This window comes from Thermobia domestica, chromosome 10, assembly GCF_964235325.1.
Source record: "Thermobia domestica chromosome 10, izTheDome1.hap1.1, whole genome shotgun sequence".
Taxonomy (NCBI): Eukaryota; Metazoa; Arthropoda; class Insecta; order Zygentoma; family Lepismatidae; genus Thermobia; species Thermobia domestica.
In genome coordinates, this window is record NC_137463.1 from 173,152,691 (window position 1) to 173,173,767 (window position 21,077).

General features: G+C 34.3%; 1 protein-coding gene across 1 annotated transcript in view; it reads left to right on the forward strand.

Moving 5' to 3' along the window:
* The window catches only part of LOC145662845 (carboxypeptidase B-like), a 448,585-nt gene that overhangs the window by 69,140 nt on the left and 358,368 nt on the right, over positions 1 to 21,077 (forward strand). The gene's annotated exons all lie outside the window — the stretch shown is intronic.

The following is a 21,077-nucleotide window of genomic DNA, read 5'->3' on the forward strand; positions in this document are numbered from 1 at the left end:
GTTTCTTTGAAACATATGGGGAAAATTCACTGTTCTTGTTTGCAGAAAGAAACATGCTTCTTAGTATTACGAGAAGTAAGTAGTCAATATTTGTGTTGATGTCCTCATTCCGAAACAGTGACCTTAGATTTGTGTAATTTCTACAAATTACGTATAGCAAGAATTATACAGTATAATATATCTCATTTTCTTGTTTCTGTTTATTTTTTTATGCCACGTTTAAGGAACTGATCACATGTGTTTAGGAATATATCCTCGTTATTATTATTTTTTTCTTTCGTTTTACTTATTATCCGGTAGACTGGAATTCTTGTTTTGGCCGCGCCTTGAGACGAAAAACGAGAACTTTATAAGAACTGGGCGTATCAGCAGAGAGGATGGAACGGGAGCATAATTGTCGGTTGCACGAGATTCAAACATCCTGCAAGATATGTCGCTGACAGTAGAGCCGGTTTCTGTCCAATAGTAATGACCTACTTTTTTTTTTACTTGTGTAAAAGAAAAAAAACTTTTAAAAAATTTCATTGCCAATCATCAGGTATTGCTCATCAGTCTTAGAAGGTGGCTGTAAAACGTAATTTTATGTCTTGCAAAATCGAAGTTAGCTTCCACTTTTGTGTTTAATTATGGAATGACAGGAGGAAAACCTGTTTTTCCCATTATTTTTCATTTTTGTTAAAAATAATACATTTAAAAAAAAAAGATATACCCACTTTTCTTTGCTTTTTTTCATAATTAATGGAAAAGTTTTTTTTTTTTAAAAAAACTTTAATGTCCCACGATTAAGTAACGAGGTTAAGTGAGACTAATGATGGGATGGATGATAATGGTGGAATGACGAAAGTGGAAGGAAACAGGAGAATTCCGAGAAATCCAACGCACACGGTGTATGTCTATCAGAAAGCCCACTTAGTGCAAGCCGAGATCAAACCACGGACCCCATGCGCCAGGATGAGCGCTTTACCACCGAGGCATCACAACCTCTTAATGGAAAACTGAAGACCAGAATATGAATGGTAACTGATTTCATATCTAGTGACCTCTCTCTGTTTCTCAAAATACTTATAATTTCCAATATTTAGTAGACAGATATGTGGTATATGGTATAGGGTGATCCAGCCAATGCGGACACTCTTTGGAGCGCCTACATACAGAAAGAGGACTTATAATTTAATTTAATTACTAAATAAATCCAATGGTGTACTAGACCTACTTAAATATTAACTACCGAATTGACTTAGTGACTAATTAATTTAGAGCTGAGGGTCTCCTGGTTTAACCACAATAAACTTACAATATGAGAATACAAAGATAATTAATACCTTTTCTTTTTTTCCGTATCAGGTGAATTATCTATGAAGCAGCTATTTAGACGAGTCCTCTACAATAGCAGAACAGTCCCTTAACCATAGAACGTACAACGTCCTTCCGGAACGACGTACTGTCCTAAACGTCGTATCATGTTTTATTATATATTAGAGTGCCTTGTATACGTCGAGCAGGACAGAAAGTTCTCCTGGTGGAAAGAGTTTTAGCTCAACTCTAGTTTTAGCACAAAAAGAATCATGTTGGTACGACTGTTAATTCGATAATGACGAGATGTTTTCTAAAGGTGATCGTGTATACGTTTATGCTCCTTTTTTGATCCACCAAACACCAATCATGTGTGGAGTAGAGCGATTTTTGGTGATAACTGAGAAACACTAAAACCTACTCTCTTATTGTTTATTGTATATTTTAAAATGCGTACTGCTGGAAGGTTTCCGTCCTTCCGGAAGGACAAACTCATATTCTTTCCAATGAGGAGGTGCGTCCTGCCGGCAGGACGGCGGCTCGTGTACAAAAGTCCTTTCGGAAGAGCCTTCCGGCAGGATAAAGTCTTGTACGTTCTATCATTAAAGTGAAAAGTGAGAGATGAGTAGAAAAATTCCAGTTTTCTGAGGGATACATACAACTGATCGATAAATTATCTTCCCTTATGATTACAACAAAATTCTTCTATTCTCTCTAATGTTAATTGACTTCTACTTATTCCTGCCATAAATACATCCCTCAGATATCAATAAGTTAATTATAATTCGATTTCATAACTATTTATAAGTTGATGTGATGTCAAACCACAAAGAAAACATTTCGAATCTCGTATTTCATATATTTTCATTTTTACAGATTATGCATGCGCATGTCTAGATTTCCGTAGTTGCCATATTTATTTTATCTAACCCTATGTATTGGTTATATTAGTTAATCCTGTGCAAAACAACTTATTAGCTGAACTCCAAGCAGACTGTGAATATCAAAAAAGTACACCCTCCTTAGTACAGAACTAATACGACAGTCACTAATCGCGTGACTAACACTTGATTAACGAATTCTGTCTCTGACTATGCCCAATACCACTGCTGACAGTGGGACAGGATTAAGAAGAGAGGATGGTATTACAGAGAACAGTTAATAAGAATCTATTATGTTGCTTTAAAACAAATGAGGGTTGCATTTTTTTAGTCGGTCCTGCCCCGACTTCACTGAAACTAAGGGAGAAGGTGATGGTGATGATAATGATGAATAAAGTCTAAGACAGTAAATAGGATCACGCGGATATATTTGTAAATGAATGGCCTTGCGTTTATAATAAGGATTAAAAATATTTAAATATTCTCGCCTAGATGTGTATGAAATCCGTAACTCTTAAACCTTTTGAAGGTTGCTTGTTGAGTTGATTTTAGTTTAGCGTCCCTTTCAGCAGCGAGGCTATATGAGACGTGGACCTACTGATTAACGTGGAATCCGAACCACATGAGCTTCCGCCAGGAATCGAACCCGGGTCTCCCACGCCAAAGGCGCGTACGCTAACCGCTTAGCCACGGAGAAGCTCGTTTTGAAGGTTGCATGTTAATGTTACTCGGAATGTATATGGATGCATGGATGGAGCGAATAATGGAATATGGATAGCCATCGTTAACCTATTTAAGCTCAACTTATGTTTTTGTAATTCTTTCTAAATTTATTGATTCTGACCGACTTCGTTTAATGCCTTTTGAGGATTGTAGTGGTAGCAGATGGACTGGTACCAGGTCATTATTGTAAAAGACGAAATAAATTCATAATAAATAATCCACTGACAAAAAGAGATAAAAAAATAAATTGTTCCCATTTGGGAACTGTAAGCTTAAATAGATTAAAATTGCAGTTACCCGTGATGATGTTAATGAATAGACTCCATTAACGAATTCGGTCGAGATAATCTTTCAAGCTATCTATTGCAAAAAAATAAAATAAAATAAAATAAAATAAAATAAAATAAAATAAAATAAAATAAAATAAAAAATAAGGATAATTTAAAAATTCGTTTTCGTTCAAGAGTTGTCGTGTGAAGAACGGACAGTCGCGCTAGCATTAATTATATTTTTATCTAGCCCATTAGCGCAATCCTAATAAAATTACAGAATAAAGAAAGTGGGAGGAAACGAGAGATTTCTGATTAAACTTAACTTTAATCAGGTGGATGGAGTGGTATCAATAAAAGCGGGACATACAGGTGGGATAAAATTAGATTCTTGTTATGAAGAGGTTTGTTCAGGAAGCATGGAATTTTGGAGCGGTACAAGAGGTTTATAACTCACAAACAATCAGCTATGGGAATCATATAGATACCTATTGGAATATGATTTACCCCTCAAGAGATTATGGATAGCTTGAAGATTATGGTCCCCAATATAGACCTCTTACTTTTTTTTTTTTTTTTAATCATAATTTCAGTCAAAAGCAAGCTGCTGAAAGATCAAAGCACGGGCTTGTTCAATTAAAAGATTTCCTCAGATTTTGGTACAAGTTTTGCTAGAAACCACCGCTTTTTATGCAGCAGAGGGATATGATCAAAATTCATTTTGGCCGCGAGACTTAGGGATAGAATGCTCTCTTTTTTCGATGCATTCATGCGCTAAGTTAAAAGAGTTCGTAAAAATTTGGATGGCCCAAAAGTAGGTATACAGTACCGTACTGATCAGCTCAATGCATTTTATATCATTTCTTATTGTTATCTGTAAGGTAGGTTTAGTTTCTTTATTATTTGTTCTTAATGTGTTTTTACTTACATCTTAAGCTCGGAAGAGCCGAAGCAAATACACTCATAAACTAGAGTGTTACGCTTGATCAATGCAGGGGTGTATACCTACTTTTGGGCCAGCCCGTATATATAGTTTTCAAAGAAAAAGTCATACTGATACAAAGTACAAGAAAAAGCTATATTGATAAAACGTACTTGATATTAGTCCACCACAAAATTCACTTGGCGCGAGCTGAAATCGATACATGACCCCACGCATCAGAGGTGTGTGCTCTATCACTAACAGTGAGTCCCGTGGTTTCCTAAACATAGACTACATGTAACTTGAAGATATTTTGATGCTGTTTCGGCCTGCTGTTGCACCTGTATAAAGGGTAAAAGTGAAGGGGATCGCGGGTGGATGCCGTCCTCAACCTCAAAAAAATATGTACGGCGTCCCCCCAGTTCCTAAAAAAATACATTGGGCAAAGATATTCAGGGTAACGGCGTGACGCCATGCCGCTATCTACCGTCCCCTCCCTTTTAAGATCCACTTTTACCCCTGACCTGTATCAATGAGCTAGATATATCATGATACTCCGTGGAGACATTTAAAAAGAAAAAAGGAAGAAAGCAATACTATCGAAAAATAAACAACTCGATTGTGAAAATATGTAACCTATTTACTAACGACGAGAAGTCTTATAACATGACTTTGGTCCAGTTTGCTACTGACAACATTTTATTGAAATATATTCGACTAGCCTATGTTTTCCTATAATTCACAGTAATTACAAAGAATTATTTATCATGAAATGATGGAAACGAGTCTTAACTGTGAATGACTTTTAATATTTCTTCAACTGATAAATAAATTTTCAAAGTGAAAATGGAGAAAATAGTCCAAATTATTTTTAGAAACTTTAGTTCATTTACATGCGGTAAATGGACATTAAATTCGATTTCTACAAGAAAAATTATTATTTAAAATTATTAATTTATTAAATACTCGAAGCATTTAAAGGCAGACTGAACTAAATACCATCTTCCTTCCTGTTCTTCCGATTCATCTCTAAAACCTTACAGCATCGTTGCGTGACTATAGGTAATTTGTTTCAAATAAAAAGCCCCATTACTTTTTTATTAGATCCTTCCAAGACACTCCTTCTTTTAAAAGCGTTTTTGTTTACGTTGGCCTCTGGATATTTATGTTTATTTACCCTTAATTATATTTTAGTACAGTCCAGTTGAAACAGATTATAATATTAGTCGTCTGAAAATAACATAGCGGTTTTTTTTTAAAAAAAAGAAAGAAACAAGGGGACGTGAACACATTGTCGTAAATTTCGTTGAAAATATGATTCTTACCTTTGTGAATGAAACTTATCATGTCACAAATCAAATTACATGTTTTTAAAATAAGACTAAAAAATCACAAAAAATCTTTAAATTTGTACAATTTAGTTATCAGGTAATCATATACGTAGAATAGATCTAATTTTTGTTTTATTTTGTTTTGTTTGTCTGGAGAGAAAGTTACAACCTTATTGAAGGGAAAATTCGTTACAATAGAGTTATAAGCGCTATAATAGATTTTTGTTTCAAATACATTCATTCAATTTCGTTAATTCAGCATTTGTATTGTATTATATGAATATTTTATTCAGAAAAGGATAGGACAGGGTGAGTCAGTGGTAGAGTTCTCAATGGTGCAACGTGTCCTTGGTTCGATTCCAGTCTATACGGGTTTGTGGTGAACAGTACTGTGCCATTGGCTTTTCTCTCGGAGTTTGCGTTTCTTCCACATCCACACTCCATAAATGCATTCATAGTTATTCACTTTCATGAATAATCCATCTCCTTTAGCCCATATGGGGTCCCGGGTTCAAACCCTGCTCCCGCCAAGTGAATTTTGTGGTGGACAAAAACCGTGTGCGTGGGTTTTCTCGGGGTTCTCCCGTTTCCTCCCACTTTCTTCATTCCACCATTTCATTCATTTCTCATAATCACAGTCTCATTTAGCCTAACCGGCATAAGCGTGGGACGTAAAACTCAAAGATTTCATTTTCATTTGTAAAACTAGCAATTTAATTTCATTTTTATTCAACAAAGTTTACAACTAAAATGGAAAAAGGATTGATATGAATTACATCATGAGAGGTCAGAAACGTAACTACTATGACACAAAACCACGTGATGCGGGAAGGAAATGACCCTTACAGTTCATCCTAGCCTCTAAATGGGCCCAGTCAACCACTTTTTCAGTTTTATCTTACAAGTTTGTCGGTATTGTACGATAGTTTTGAATGTTAAATAAATAATAAAAATAAATTAAATTGACATGCTTCAAATTAAATTAAGAAGTATTTTTTGCTCTTATAGTTTTTAAACTTTGCTGATTAAAAATTGATTAAATTTGATATGGACGGTAGTACTTGGGTACTTTCTCACCAGGCGCGCACGCATCAAATTTTGTTGGAATTGGTCCAAGCTTTGGGAGGGAGGTCCAATATTACAATCCACTACGTTTGCGTAGTATTGAACGGGTATCATTATCCCGCACCCGAAAAGACGATAAGTAATTGTGAAATACTTCCACCTATATTTTCAGAAAAAATCATGACAGAACTAAATTGTTTTTTTATAGGAGAAAGAGTAAAGATGAAGTGTAAGATCAAATTTTCGTGCTACATCAGTCATTTTCCTGTTAAACAAGTACACTTTTAGTGAGAAAGTGTACAAATGTCACTTTCACACAAAATTTGGGGTTCCGCAATTTGCTCACAAAATTTGGGGTTCCGTACCCCGTGGACCCCTTTGTGGGTGTGTAGCGATGTGAGGTGGAAAATTTTCCGCTATATTTTTCCGGAAAATTTCCTATTCTAACAAAAAAATATCAGTAATCAGGTAACAATTCCTCAGCAATCATAAAATTGGTTCAATTCATGTACAGAAATGCTAAAAAGTGAAAGATTGTTTAAAGAATCTGAAAATTTTCATGGCTCAGACACTTTTCAGTACTATGTAAGAACAAGTTAAACAATTCTTCATGAATCGAAATATTTTCTGTCATATGGAAAAATTGAGGAACTTTTTATGTCGGAAAATTTTTATCATTTTGAAGCAAAAGTAAAACAACTTTTTGTGAATCGGAAAGTTTTATTGCTCTGTAGAAACAAGTGAAAGGAATTTTCATAGATCGGAAAATTTTCATCACGATGTAGAAGCAAGTGGAAAAAACTTTTCATAAGCCGGACAATTTTGGATATTATGTATAGTGATGTTAGGTGGAAAATTTTTCACTATATCTAACTGCACATTCAGCTACAAAATTGAATTTCTGTAGAGGAAAGTTAGTCAGCAACAAATTATAATTTTCCAATTAGCTTTCGGGAATAGGAAAATTTTCTAATATTTCAAGTTGGGAAGTAAAATTTTAAACAATGTTTCTCTTTATCTCTTCATCTGCGAGCTCCTTCGTTGCTAAGCGGTTAGCATACGCGCCTTTGGCATGGAAGATCTGGCTTCGATTCCCAGGGGGACCTCATGTAGTTCGGATTTCACGTTAATCAATTGGTCCCGTCTTATATAGTCTCGCTGCTGAAAGAGACGTTAAACTCAAAATCAACTCAATTCAACTCCTCTTTCTCTCTGTGTGTGTGTATGCAAAATGCAGAGAACTTACATTGAGTTCGTAGAGTACAAATATCCTATTCTATTATTTAAAATTTCAATTTATTAAAAGTCAGGAATATTTTCCGATTCACAAAAACATACTCCACTTATTCCTACATCGTTGTTTAGCCGTAAAATTTATTGGAATAAATATTGTCTTAAAAAGTTTCATGAAGTGAAAATCTAACGATTCTTCATTTCAAGAATGTTTCGAAAAATTCAATGCGTTCTTCCCTCAGAATCCACTTTTGATCTTACAATATTAGATTTCATCGGTTTAATATGCATAAGACGGTTTTCTCATAGCTTTACTGCTTCTATAGATTTACATACTGCACCATTTATAAATAAGTAGATATAATATAAAGTGCCTACTGTACATTTTTGACTACCCAAAATTCGAGTTTAAGTAACTCATGAAAGCAAATACTGACCATTTTCTGGAATGAACATTTATTTATTCATATATTCATTCAGAAGAGAAAATGAAATATAACTAATAAGGAAGCTGATTTGTTTAGTTGTTCTTCCAATAAAATAATAAAAGAAACATAAAAAGCAGCACTGTTAGCGCTGCGTTCTAAAAGCAAGTAATTTCATTTTAATTTACAAAATGAAAAACATATTTCTTGATAAAATATATATATGTACTTGTTCTTTCGAATCGTCATTATTTCTAATACATTTTTATACATAATAATGGTAGTTTTACAATACAAATATCTGCTCTAAGATGTTGATTATATAAAATTCCAATATTGAAATTATGACTTATGAGTGTTAAACACAATAAAATCATTTTCTGAAGATTATGAATATTATGAAGATTATTTCCTGTTACAAAAATAATCTTCATAAGGAACTTTTATGTAGTTATTTTATTACATAGGGAGGACTACATGTAAAAAAGTAGTGGAATTTTCTTTTTCTGAAATTGATAAATTCAGAAAGGTTTCTTTTCAATTTCTTGTTACATTTTAAATATTGGAATGGGATATTTGTTCCCTACGAACTCGATGTATGTTCCCTGCACTTTACACACACACACACACACAGAGAGAGAAAGAGAGAGAGAGAGAGAGAGAGAAACACTGTATATTTTTACTTCCCAACTTGAAATATTAGAAAATTTTCCTATTCCCGAAAGCTAATTGGAAAATTATAATTTGTTGCTGTCTAACTTTCCTCTACAGGAATTGAATTTTATAGCTGAATGTGCTGTTAAATATAGTGGAAAATTTTCCACCAAACATCACTTTATATAATATCGAAAATTATCCGGATTATGAAAAGTGTTTTCACTTGTTTCTACATCGTGCTGAAAATTTTCCGATCTATGAAAATTATTTTCACTTGTTTCTACAGAGCAATAAAACTTTCCGATTCACAAAAAGTTGTTTTACTTTTTGCTTTAAAATGATGAAAATTTTCCGACTCATAAAAAGTTCTTCAATTTTTTCATATGACAGAAAATATTTCGATTCATGAAAAGTTGTTTAACTTGTTCCTACATAGTACTGAAAATTGTGTGAGCCATGAAAATTTTCAGATTCTTTAAACGATCTTTCACTTTTTAACATTTCTATACATGATTTCAATCAATTTTATGAATACTGAGGAACTGTTACTTCATTACTGATATTTGTTAAGAACGGAAAATTTTCCGTAAAATATAGAAGAAAATTTTCTACCTCACATCACGGCTAAACAATAATCTAGGAATAAGTGAAGTATGTTTTTATGAATCGGAAAATTTTCATTACTGTGGGTGTGCCCCTGTTCTTACCATTATTATTGTCACGTCAACAACCAGTTAGTCGATATTCAAACCGATTGCTGTTAAAACTTGATGTAAGTGGCAAATTCTTCAGTTTTCTGAAAATGCAAACAATATGTAATTTGAATTCAGGTAGCTCACAATGGAACATTCCGATTTGGTGAATTCAATTGCTGAAAATGATTGCTAACACTGGATACAGCACCAAAAGAAACAGAGAAAAAGAGATTGTTTAGTGGCAGACCTTATACAGGATGGGAGATAAGTGAGGACAAAATGCAAAGATAGAATGTAGAAAATGTCTGGAAATTTCATGTTAATTTGAAAAGAGTAGAGGGATTGAGGTCAAATTTTGGATATGATGAATGCATGTAGAGCTCCACTGAATAGGAGTAATGTGAATCATGGAGGTTGGAATTAGCGCAAAAGAAATATACGGGAAATGGGTCATGTAACATATGGGTTTTGGCGTACGCCGTCTATTGAAATCAATAATAGCCAATACAGTTCGAGACCTCTGTTTAATTGCAACTGTTATGGAACTTAAGAATGATTGGGTAATTGATGTGTACATTTGGAAAACGATAAAGATGGACAATCGGGGTCGTCACAGCTGTCTCCGGTATTGAAATTGAAGCAGTAGTCGACAGGTGCCATGAATGCGCCAGATGTTGTTTGCAAATATCCAGTTTTGTGGAAAGCATATCTAATAATAGCTTGGAACCTTGGTGCTGTAAACTGGAAGTGGGTGAGTGATTGCAAGTTAATGAAGTTGTCTCGTCATATTTTGAAGTCAGATGACAGTAAAACAACATCTGTTACATATTTTACGAAATTCATATACGGATGGGGATGAAAAAAAAACATACAAGTGTTGTATGAGTGACGTGCAACCATCAGGGATAAGGAGTCGAGTAAGTTCAACATTGTCCGGTTTCTGCACCAACTCTTCATCTTTATTGGTTCTCCATGAATCAACGAGGAGCAACAGTTTTATCTGACTTATAGAATGCCAGAAAACGTCAGTTATGAAATCTTGCAGGTTGTCCTTGTTCATATTTGCTGTTTTGCCAGCAAATGAACGAATATTGGGTGGATCGGAAGGCTTGTTGGCTAGAAAATGGCCTCATTCACGTTTGTGGTTGTTCCTCAGTCACGTCACCCATGATTCACATTACCCACGTCACACCACGTCACCCACGTCACGGCGTTTCAGATGTCCCCCATGATTCACATTACTCCTATTCAGTGGAGCTATACATACATTCCTCATATCCAAGATTTGATCTCTATCCCTCTACTCACTTCAAAATTAACATGGCATTTCTAGACATTTTCTACGTTCTATCTTTGCACTCCGCCCTCACTTATCTCTCACCCTGTATAAGGTCTGCCACTTAACGCCCTCATTTTCTGAGTTTCTTTTGGTGCTGAATCCAGTGCTAGCAATCATTTCCAGCAATTTAATTCACCAAATCGGAATGATCCCTTGTCACTTCATTTATAAGTTTATGGTTGTATGTTATCAAAATAAGTTCACGTTTGTCGCGTACTATTTAAAAATTCAAAATACATTGAGAGCAAGTTCAAATTACTCAGGGCACAAAATTTCAAAGTCAGAAGCACTCGCCAATCCAAAAATGATGGTCGCCAGTATCTTTCACGTACAAATTATGAGAGGTCCCTCTTCCCCCCGGGCTTTGGTTTGACAAAGAAAGAGATTACATTAGGGCATAAAATTTCAAAACCAGATAATTAAATTCAAGATAATCAATTTTGAACAGGACAATTCAAACAGGTCTACATGTTAAAAAAATCTTACCTTAAGATTTCACGTTTGTGTAACGCTTTCTCTCTGCACTGATGTACCAGTTGTCGATTGCAGTTTTCGGATCAAAGTCCTTAAGTGAAGGGCCATTGATGGAAATTGTCAGACATTTCATGTATCGTCGTATAACAATCATTCGAACTGACTTACCCAGTCTTTAATTAATTTTCTTTTATTCCCAACTGGCGAAACATCATCGTCACATTTCCTCTTTGCAGAGCAAGAAGCGAGTTAAGCTGTACAGGACACTGTTGACGCGCCAGGAGGCAAACCATTTCGATTGAGGGTGGGAAAATAGGGGCGAATTATAACGTTGTAAAGTCTTCACATTCCGTGATTTCTCTCACTCAATGACAATTATTTTTGTACGAAACAAAAACCACGCAGCCTCTTGAATACCGAACGACACTAGTGTAGTTTATATCCAACTCATTTGCAACTGCACGAACACCACGAACAGGGCCAACCAGATAACTAACTAAATGGAACAGATATTCCCTACTGTTCGAGAATTCAGTTCTTATATTTGACAACAATCAAACAACTCATGCTGGAATTTGTTTGTCCATTTGCTTTTTTTAGTACTGTCCGTGTGACCTTGAACTAATGCGACCTAAACATGATCGATGAATGTAGTGTTCAAATAGAAGGTCAGCTTAGTAAATTTAACTACCATCATTGCTAACAAAAAGTATTTATTTTAAATAATATAATTATGATAGAATTTGCCGTCCCTCGAAAGTTACCGCTCCATGCAAATGCATTTCTTGCACATATGGTAGAGCAGGCCCTGAGCACGCACGAATCAGAACGTACTATTGGTAAGTGGCTGTGGAGCACATTTTTGAGTGTTATGTCGCCAGCGCGCAATTTCACAAACTAACTGCGTGTGGTGCATTCATTCACTATTCCTGGCCCAATACTCTGCCTCTGAATGACTGGATACCCAAGTCTGTTTCCTGAACATGTACGGAGTTTGTGAAATCATACGCGTGATCTCGGCTCATCATTGGTTACATTCCAAAAGGGTTTCCCACCAGACGTAAAATCGAACATTTCACACACAGAAACCAAATATTTGATCAGTACTCAGTCCTTTACTAAAATTTTAAATCAATATGAATTTCATTAATTAAAGTTTTGAACTATTAACTCTCAAACTCAGTTTCGTAATTTAAGCGTATTTATTAAATTAGCTTGTAAGGAAACTTGTTTTGTAGCTGTATATAAAAATTAAAATATAGGACAACATGTAGCAAAAGAAACCATAATGTCTTGCTGTTTTTCTGTTCATTTTAAGAAAGATGACTCTTTTGTCTGTTGAAATGGGTACACGACTTAATACACTGTACAATTAATTTTAAATCAATTGACCTCAATTACTGTTCATGTAAGACATAAAAGTAAATAAAATGAATAATAAGAAAAGAGTACTGACGTGCTACGAAAGAACAAACGAAAGGAAATGGTTTTAAAATAAAACAGGGAAAAGGTAAAATCCACAAAAGAAAGAACAGGAAAAAAACAAACTTGAATGCAATCTGAAGATTGTTACAATCAAAAACAAAAGATGTCTGAGAGTGAAATATAAAAGAAGAAGAAGAAGAAAAACAGTAGTTAGTAGGTTTTCTTGTACTCGATAGTTGTAAAGAAAATCCATCGTAGAAAATGCATAATTACAACGTACCATGTTTCAACCATTGTGATTATAGATGTAAACTAACTTAAGAAGAAGGTTTCTTAACTGTATTTAGAAAATATATACTATTAGCAACCTTCTTCAACATGATGATACTAAGGTTGTACCTCACTGATTATTTCAGAGATGTCTGGAGGCAAATTTCCCCCACGCGTTACAAAATTATTAAAATGAGCCATATCTCTGTTCATCTCAATATTAACTACTAGCATATTCACAATACTATTCTTCACACTCTCATGTATTGAGATTCCCTACTAGCACCCCTTCCTCAAGAGAAAATCTAAAATTACCAGTTACTGCCAACCATATATTGTTTTATTTCTACATTAAAAGTGCTTAAAAATACTTTCAACTATTTCTTCAGACTTAATATTCCATACGAATGGAGAGTTTCTATTTAAATCCACAAAACTTCGAACTTTAACCCGAACTCAAATTTGTTTAATCTAACTAGGAACGGATATGAACCTGTCAATCGGACATCCGAATCAAACCTAGTCCATACGATAAATATAACAAAGATATATTCATGCACAAAGAAATAGGTGCCATGAACAACGGAATAAGTCTCTGGGGCCCATTAATCCTGTTAGTATAAAGAAAATCGTAGACTCGCAGTGAAATAGCTATTGCATCAACACTGTTCATTGCAAAGTCAGGGTTTATAGTTCATTCTTTTCAGCATGTAACAAGCACGTTTGCCCTTATACCTACACACGTTTTTCCGTTACACCTAACCGTGTGCGTGGGTTTTCTCGGGGTTCTCCCGTTTCCTCCCACTTTCATCATTCCACCATTTCATTCATCTCTCATCATCACCGTCTCCTTTAGTCTAACCGGCATAACCGTGGGACGTAAAACTCAAAAATTTCATTTCATTTCATTTTCCCTTACACCTATAAGCACCGAATAAATCCATAGTATGGCTGTATACATACATAAATCAAAACCAATTATCTGACTTTGCCTTTGAGTGTTTATCTTCATGGGACAAATTTAAAACTGCAGTAATTAAATCCGAAATGCAAATTATAAAAAATGATGTAGGTACTGATCATATTTTTAATCAATTTCCAACTAATACCAGAAGGTCAACATTTAAATATATAGTTGAATAGCGCTGAAACTTTACTTCTTGATAAGATGCCTAAACACTCATTTAGTCCAACTTTATCGAAAATATAGAATAGTAATACTACAATGTTGTCGTTATTTTCTAGCATATCTAATGTTTAGTGGTTTATAATGTAATATATTGACCGCAGAATATTGCATACAATTACGATATTGTCAACAATTAATACAGTATATAACTATTTTTTAGTATCTACAGTTATTGAAAATAGCGAACAATTGCTGAAATGTTAAATCAATAGGTCGCAATACAAACATTTTCTTTTAACTTAAGGTTCCACGATTTGCACCGAGGCTAAGGAAGACAGGCTGATGATGAGATAGATGGTAATGATGAAATGACAAAAGTGAGAGGAAGGCAGAAAACCCCGAGACAACTCAGAAGCACGATGTTTGTCCAGCATAAAGACAACTTGGCGAGAGCTTGGATTGAACCTGGGACCTCAAAAGTGAACTCTGTACCACTGAGCTATCGGGGTGCATGATACAAACATTGTATTAATCAACAAGTACTTCTGACGTTCATTCAATACGCTTTTAATTTTCTACTTTACGAAGAAAATAATAATATATATGTGAAACGTGATTTAATATAACCGAAGGAGTCGAAGTGAAATCAGAAAATTTTAGTTTTATATTCTCATGAAAGTTTTACCACTTCATGTCGTCTTACTTCTGAAAGGTGAAAAGAGTTTAGCCAAATTTTACATCCTGGTAAATTGCTCCTTAAATTATACTCGTAGTTTCTTCTTCCATACATACACATATATGCATCGCCATGTAAATACGTAAGATTCCACTTATCTGGATTAATGAATTCTGGACGTAATCCGTATAAGCACAAATCCAGATAATGGGCGTAGTTTTAAAAAACAGGTTATGTTGCGAAATAAAAATTATCAGTACTTTAAATTCGATTTTGTTTAATGTGTGTAAAAAAAAAAAAGGCTTAATGTATGTGTTGAAAATAAGATCACTTTTATTATGAACAATAAAGAACCTACAGTAGTACGTACTATACTCATATTGAGATAATTGAACAAAGTTAATTGTTTTGCTTTCGACACTCGTTTGAGTGCTTTCAGTTGACTAGGCTTTGAAATTCTAAATTAAACACAAATTTTCACGCCGGTTGAAATGGGAACTTCAAGGAAATAATATTTTTTACGAACAGATGGATAAAATTTACATTTGTAAAACTGAAAAAGGGGGCCGTTGCCATAGAAACCACCGTTTCCATAACAACGAATCCCGTCACGGCTCGTCAATCTAAAACTGATTGAGGGCATGAAAGAAGAAAAGAAAGAAAGCTCTGTAACAAATGTGATGCATGGAATAAGTCGTGAGTGGGAACCCTTCACCCCTGGTGGGGATGTTCATGAAGCTATCAGCTTATGTCTAATTATATTGGAATATATTACCCATTTCTTAATTTCGAACATACTAGGTTCGATCGAAACGAGAAAACCTTTTATCGGACTTCTAAAGAAAATAAAAATAAAATAAATAAATACATGACCGTGTTTATTACATATAGAATTCCCAGTCACGACCCCCTTTTCAGTTTTATTTAAAAATAGAAGAAGAAGATGAAGAAAGGAAAAGGAAGATAGAAGAGGAAAGAGGTAAAGTAAGAAGGTGATGAAGAGGAAACTGTTACTGGATATTTTGAGAAATATGGTAAAGGGAAAGTGAATAATTATCGAATTGGGATCATTTCCAATAGCTATTGGGTGAATATTTGGTATTAAGGTGATCAAAGGTAGACACATGTTAACCCATACATCCCCGACCTAGATCCATTTAACCCCAACTACCGAATTATCCCAATCTAGCTCTGAGATAGATGAGAAAGTTTAATTTTACCGTTTATTCAATATTTCCAGAAGTTCTAGACTAATATCCAATATTTGAAAAATGAACGACAAAGTTGATGGCATGTTAGAATCGACCACAGAGGAAAAAAAAATCAGAGTATCACATATTTGTCGAAGATTTTGACTTTCACAGTTCTCCCATGCTGACCATTCGTTCAGGCTACTTCGGTCCTTTTTACTTCCTTCATAGAGCCAACTTAAATTAAGTTAGTATTAACATTCAATGACTTTAATTGCTAGCTACCATTAATTATAATAAGTCACACATATATGTCAAAATAATTTGTGCACTTAATACTAAACCTACATTTCACTCACACACACATTCATACAGGACAATGTATACTTCAGGTTGTATTTAGTTGAATTAAACTAACCTAACTACATTTCTATAGACATTTATTACATTTCAATAAAAGAAAACTTAGTTTGACATAACAGGAAAAATTTAATACATGAAAAGAATGTTTCATAAGCATGCACAGAAATCCGCTACTTTCAACAAGATCAAATAACACATTTCTCTTTCTAGATATATTAAAAGTTGGATTACATAAAAAAGAATTCGACAAAAGACGAAAGACAAAAATAAAGGGGAAAAAAAAGAAAATTCAAAGGTCAATATATTTAAGATTCAGTGCAATGAATACATATCATTGCGGGCAAAAGAAAGAAAAAAAATATAATTGGTTAATCATTCTTTAAAAAAAAACACTTTAGTAACATTTTATTGAGTCTCTGTCCCAAGAGGAGACATTTCGACAATTTTATGAGTCTTTGTTCTCACGTCGATAATAACTCCCTTTTCAACTCTCTTTACGCACTGTGATTTGTGTCCATGAGAGTATTTAATCGTTTTTGTTTTAACTATAGACAAATAGTTGCTTCATATCACATATATATTTATATTTCTCATTTCGTCACTTGACGCACTTGATATAAAATTTCAAAGTTTATCAAGATTAAAGAAAAATTATCGAATCCAGTCACAGACATTGGGAACATATTTCCATATTCCTGTATTCACACTACTAAATTATTGACCAAATTTCACTTCATTGAATTTAAGATCAGTAATATTTTTTTTATAGTATAGATCTTGTAGTCAAAAGATTCTAGTCACTGAATAGTTAGGTTTCCGATCGTAAGGGAAGGATTTGTTTCATAGTTTACTGATAGAAGGATTCGTTGGTGGGGCGCACTGTTTCGTAGCTTACTGATGTCACTATGATCTCGCAAAATAAATTTGGATAAGGATTAGGGTTATTTTTACTTTTCTTACGACCTGCTACTTGTTTTATTTACATGCAGTATTTAACATGATATTCCACTTTAATAGTCACAAACATCTATAACAACTCAACAAAATGTCATTTATTACAATTTACGCGGTAATACTATATATCACAAATAGTTGGTTAATATCGGGTGTCAAAAATTTATGGCAACCTAAAACAACCAGGGTAAATACCGAGCCCTTTACTTACATACTCGCATATATATATATATATATATATATATATTCATATTACTCAATATAATAAATTTCACTTTAATATCCATCATAGTATTTCGTCGACATTTAATATCTACATAACCTTTTTATATTCGACAAGTATTCATATTTTATTGGCTCAAAATAAACAAAAACCCTGACTATAAAAATTCACTTTTTTCCCTCATAAGGTTGCAACATTGTACTTTATATGTAAACCCGATAATCAATAATCATTCTCAATTTACTAAAAATCCGCGTATAAAGAAATAGTTGGTGTTATTTAGTAAGTTGACATAAGAGGTGGAAATACAACAAATAGAGCAGGCACGTAACTTTTAAAACTATGTAAGTACATATATAGATGTATATACAGAAAAAAAATCAATGTTATTCGAAACTAGTGGGCCCAAACTACTAATACATACACACTATATGACCAATCAATAGAGAGAAAACCAGAAATCAGTCGTCAATGGATATAATTTGTACGATCAATGAATAACAAATGTTTTCAGGAATCTGAAAGCATAGTGTACCTTCTCGTCAGTTTCTCTCGTGGTGGATTGAATATCGCGAAAATGGTCCTGAGTTGTGCTGCAATACCTCCACGAACTGCATCCCTCGATGTCTCAGTTAGTACATACGATCGAAATAAGTGATATGAATATTGTATGTTTTCATGAGTTTCAGAAACCGGGGGGGGGGGAGGTTGAAAAATTTGAAAAAAAATCTCGAAGTAATGAAGACAGAGAGAGAGATAGAGAAGAAGGAAGACGAAGAATAGGGGCGCCAAAGACTTAAGTGGGAAATAACTAACGCTACAAAGATAGAAGTCGAATTTCTATCTTAACAAATTCCATAGCCAAAATATTCTTAACATGCCAAAAAAGGGTGGTCTACTCAAATACGTAGACTCAAGGAGCGCCCTGCTGCCAAGGATGCAAGTTCTGTGTCCATCAGATCCCAATCCCACAAGAGTTTGCTTGTAAGATTGAAATCCGATCCCCGTATCCGGCCCAGACCAGCAGGATAAAAGGAGAGGGGGAAAGGGACCAGGTAACTGCGTCCCCAATTTTGAAATCTCTAAGTAAAAAAAATATTCGACCCCTTAGAAAAACTAAGAAGGTTCGAGGACAGTAATGAAACTAGAATAGAAGTATTATCTAAGATATCCCTAACTAATGATTTGCCGAAATAAAAAAAAATTAAATAATAAACTGAATTTTGGATCGGTGATTTCGATGACCAAACATCACCGATAGCTACCCTGCGCAGACATGCCACAGTCTGGGACGTCGTTAATTTCCCTCATCTAATTAAACTAAGAAAAGACATGAAAATACTTAAGGGGACTAGGGGTCGACGTCCGGGTACGCTAATGACATGAATATTAATTTAGTAGCAGTTGATTTAATCGGATAGTCCGAACTGAGTTATATGAACACTGCACAATAAATAAATAAGGTAAGCAACGGAAAAAAAAATCTCGGAGAGGCAATGAATGTTAAAGGTACAAATGACCGAAACCTGTACTTTTCGATGATCACAGGAAATAGTTATTTTTCTTAATTATCATTTCTGTCAACCTTTAGAAGTAATTCCCACATGATGCTACCCTATCTATTGAAAGTTTTAAGATCCGGGGCTGTTATTATGAGGTACTTAAATGCGAAGTAACACACAATTCCCAACTACAATTTACTATCCAAGTAGCAAACCCGGTTGGATGAATGTACTGGTGTAGAAGTCAAAACGCGAGAGATTTTTTTTTTTTTAGTAAACATATTCATATTTTCACTACATAACATACACTAGGCCTATCCATTTAAATATAGGTGTCATCATCTCATTCATATTTTATATCATATTATTAATATATCATTACATTCATTCATTATCTACTAATTTTCGCGCGAAGTAATATTTTACAGACACCCTATTTCATACATTTTACACGCAGGCCATACACATATTTACATTACACAGTAATAAATATATATAACTATCACAATCTATCACGCTCAAACTACTACACGATAACATTCATCGAACCACGTACTCTTTGTTTCGAAGCACCCAAATTGTATTTACTTCGCAGTTTAAAAAAAATCATACGTGCGTATTCACTGAAAGTTAAATTGTCAACGACGATTTTATTTCTTATTTGCTGATAAAACTAAAGCAACAATGGAATTTTCTACAGCCACGGGAAAAGAGAATTTAATACTACATTTTGAAACAAACAGTTACAGCATATGGGCTTTACTTCTATTAAGAAAATAGGTATTCTTTATTTCAGTAGATATTTCAATTACTACTGGACCTAGCAAGCTGAAATTTTCAGTACAGTAAGATCTCATGCTATCTTATATGAAGGTATACTCATCTGAACCGAAAACCATGTCCACGGGAAGTAATTTGAGAATAAATGGCCAAAATCAAACAATCTAGATCACTAAGTTATGCGATGTCGTAATGTCAACAAACAATTGATTAGCGAAACCGGACGCAATGGCGCTGTAGTGGAGGCATAATTTACCGTGTACTGAAATATATACTTGTACTCATTAATCAGAAATTTAATATTTACTCCGGTTTAGTATACTTCGAGTTAGACAAATGGTACTAAATTAACGCATATTTATACACTGTCCTAACCGAAAATTCACACACTCACACAAAACTACTAACTACATACACCACTGTTAGTACTATACATAAAGACAACTAACTAAACCAAACATGCACCATTTAATTACATGCATGTTGAGGAAAAATACTCCCTTGTTGGTATATACAGTTGGCTCTATTTAAACTTAGGGGGGCAAAATGAGAAAGGTAACCCTAGGTCCAATTGACCTGACCAATTGTTTACATAATGATTGCCAAAGATTGATGCCCTGGGGGCACCTTAACGAGGTTTATGGAGGGACCCTTCCCCTGAGAGGGGAAAAGGCCCTAAAACTAACAATAACTAACCCATTCCCCCGCTAGAACTGGTTCAATTTGGAAAAGGGGATAGGAGCCCTTTTAAGCTAACTTAAGCTGCCATTATGATTATTTACATTACAACTATCAAACCTACTACGTACATGCAATTACTAAATAAATAATAAAAAATCACATTTACTGTATACACGAACAACATGCACTAAACAGGTCGTAATTTCCCTAATCCCTAACTGAATATATGGTTTGAAAGAAAAAGAAAGTAAAGTCACTATTTCACTTTGTCTATTCTAGTTGGGCAGCAAACATGGCTTCCTAGAAAACAGAAATCCGGAAGTCAGATATTTTCCCCTGGTTTTCAGTTCTTTGAACAAAAATATGTGTTTCTGGCTCCTAAATGATCACACGACGTTTATCAATGAAATTAACTGGATATTACCTTAAGTTCGTTTGAATTTCAGTCCTAATGAAGTCAAAATATGGTGATCACTTCCACAGATAGTGCTTCGTGACGTGTCTTCGATTATTATGATAACATTGCGCCGAAAAAAGCCAGAGGTAGGAGAATTCCTCCAATCAGAACGAAAACTTT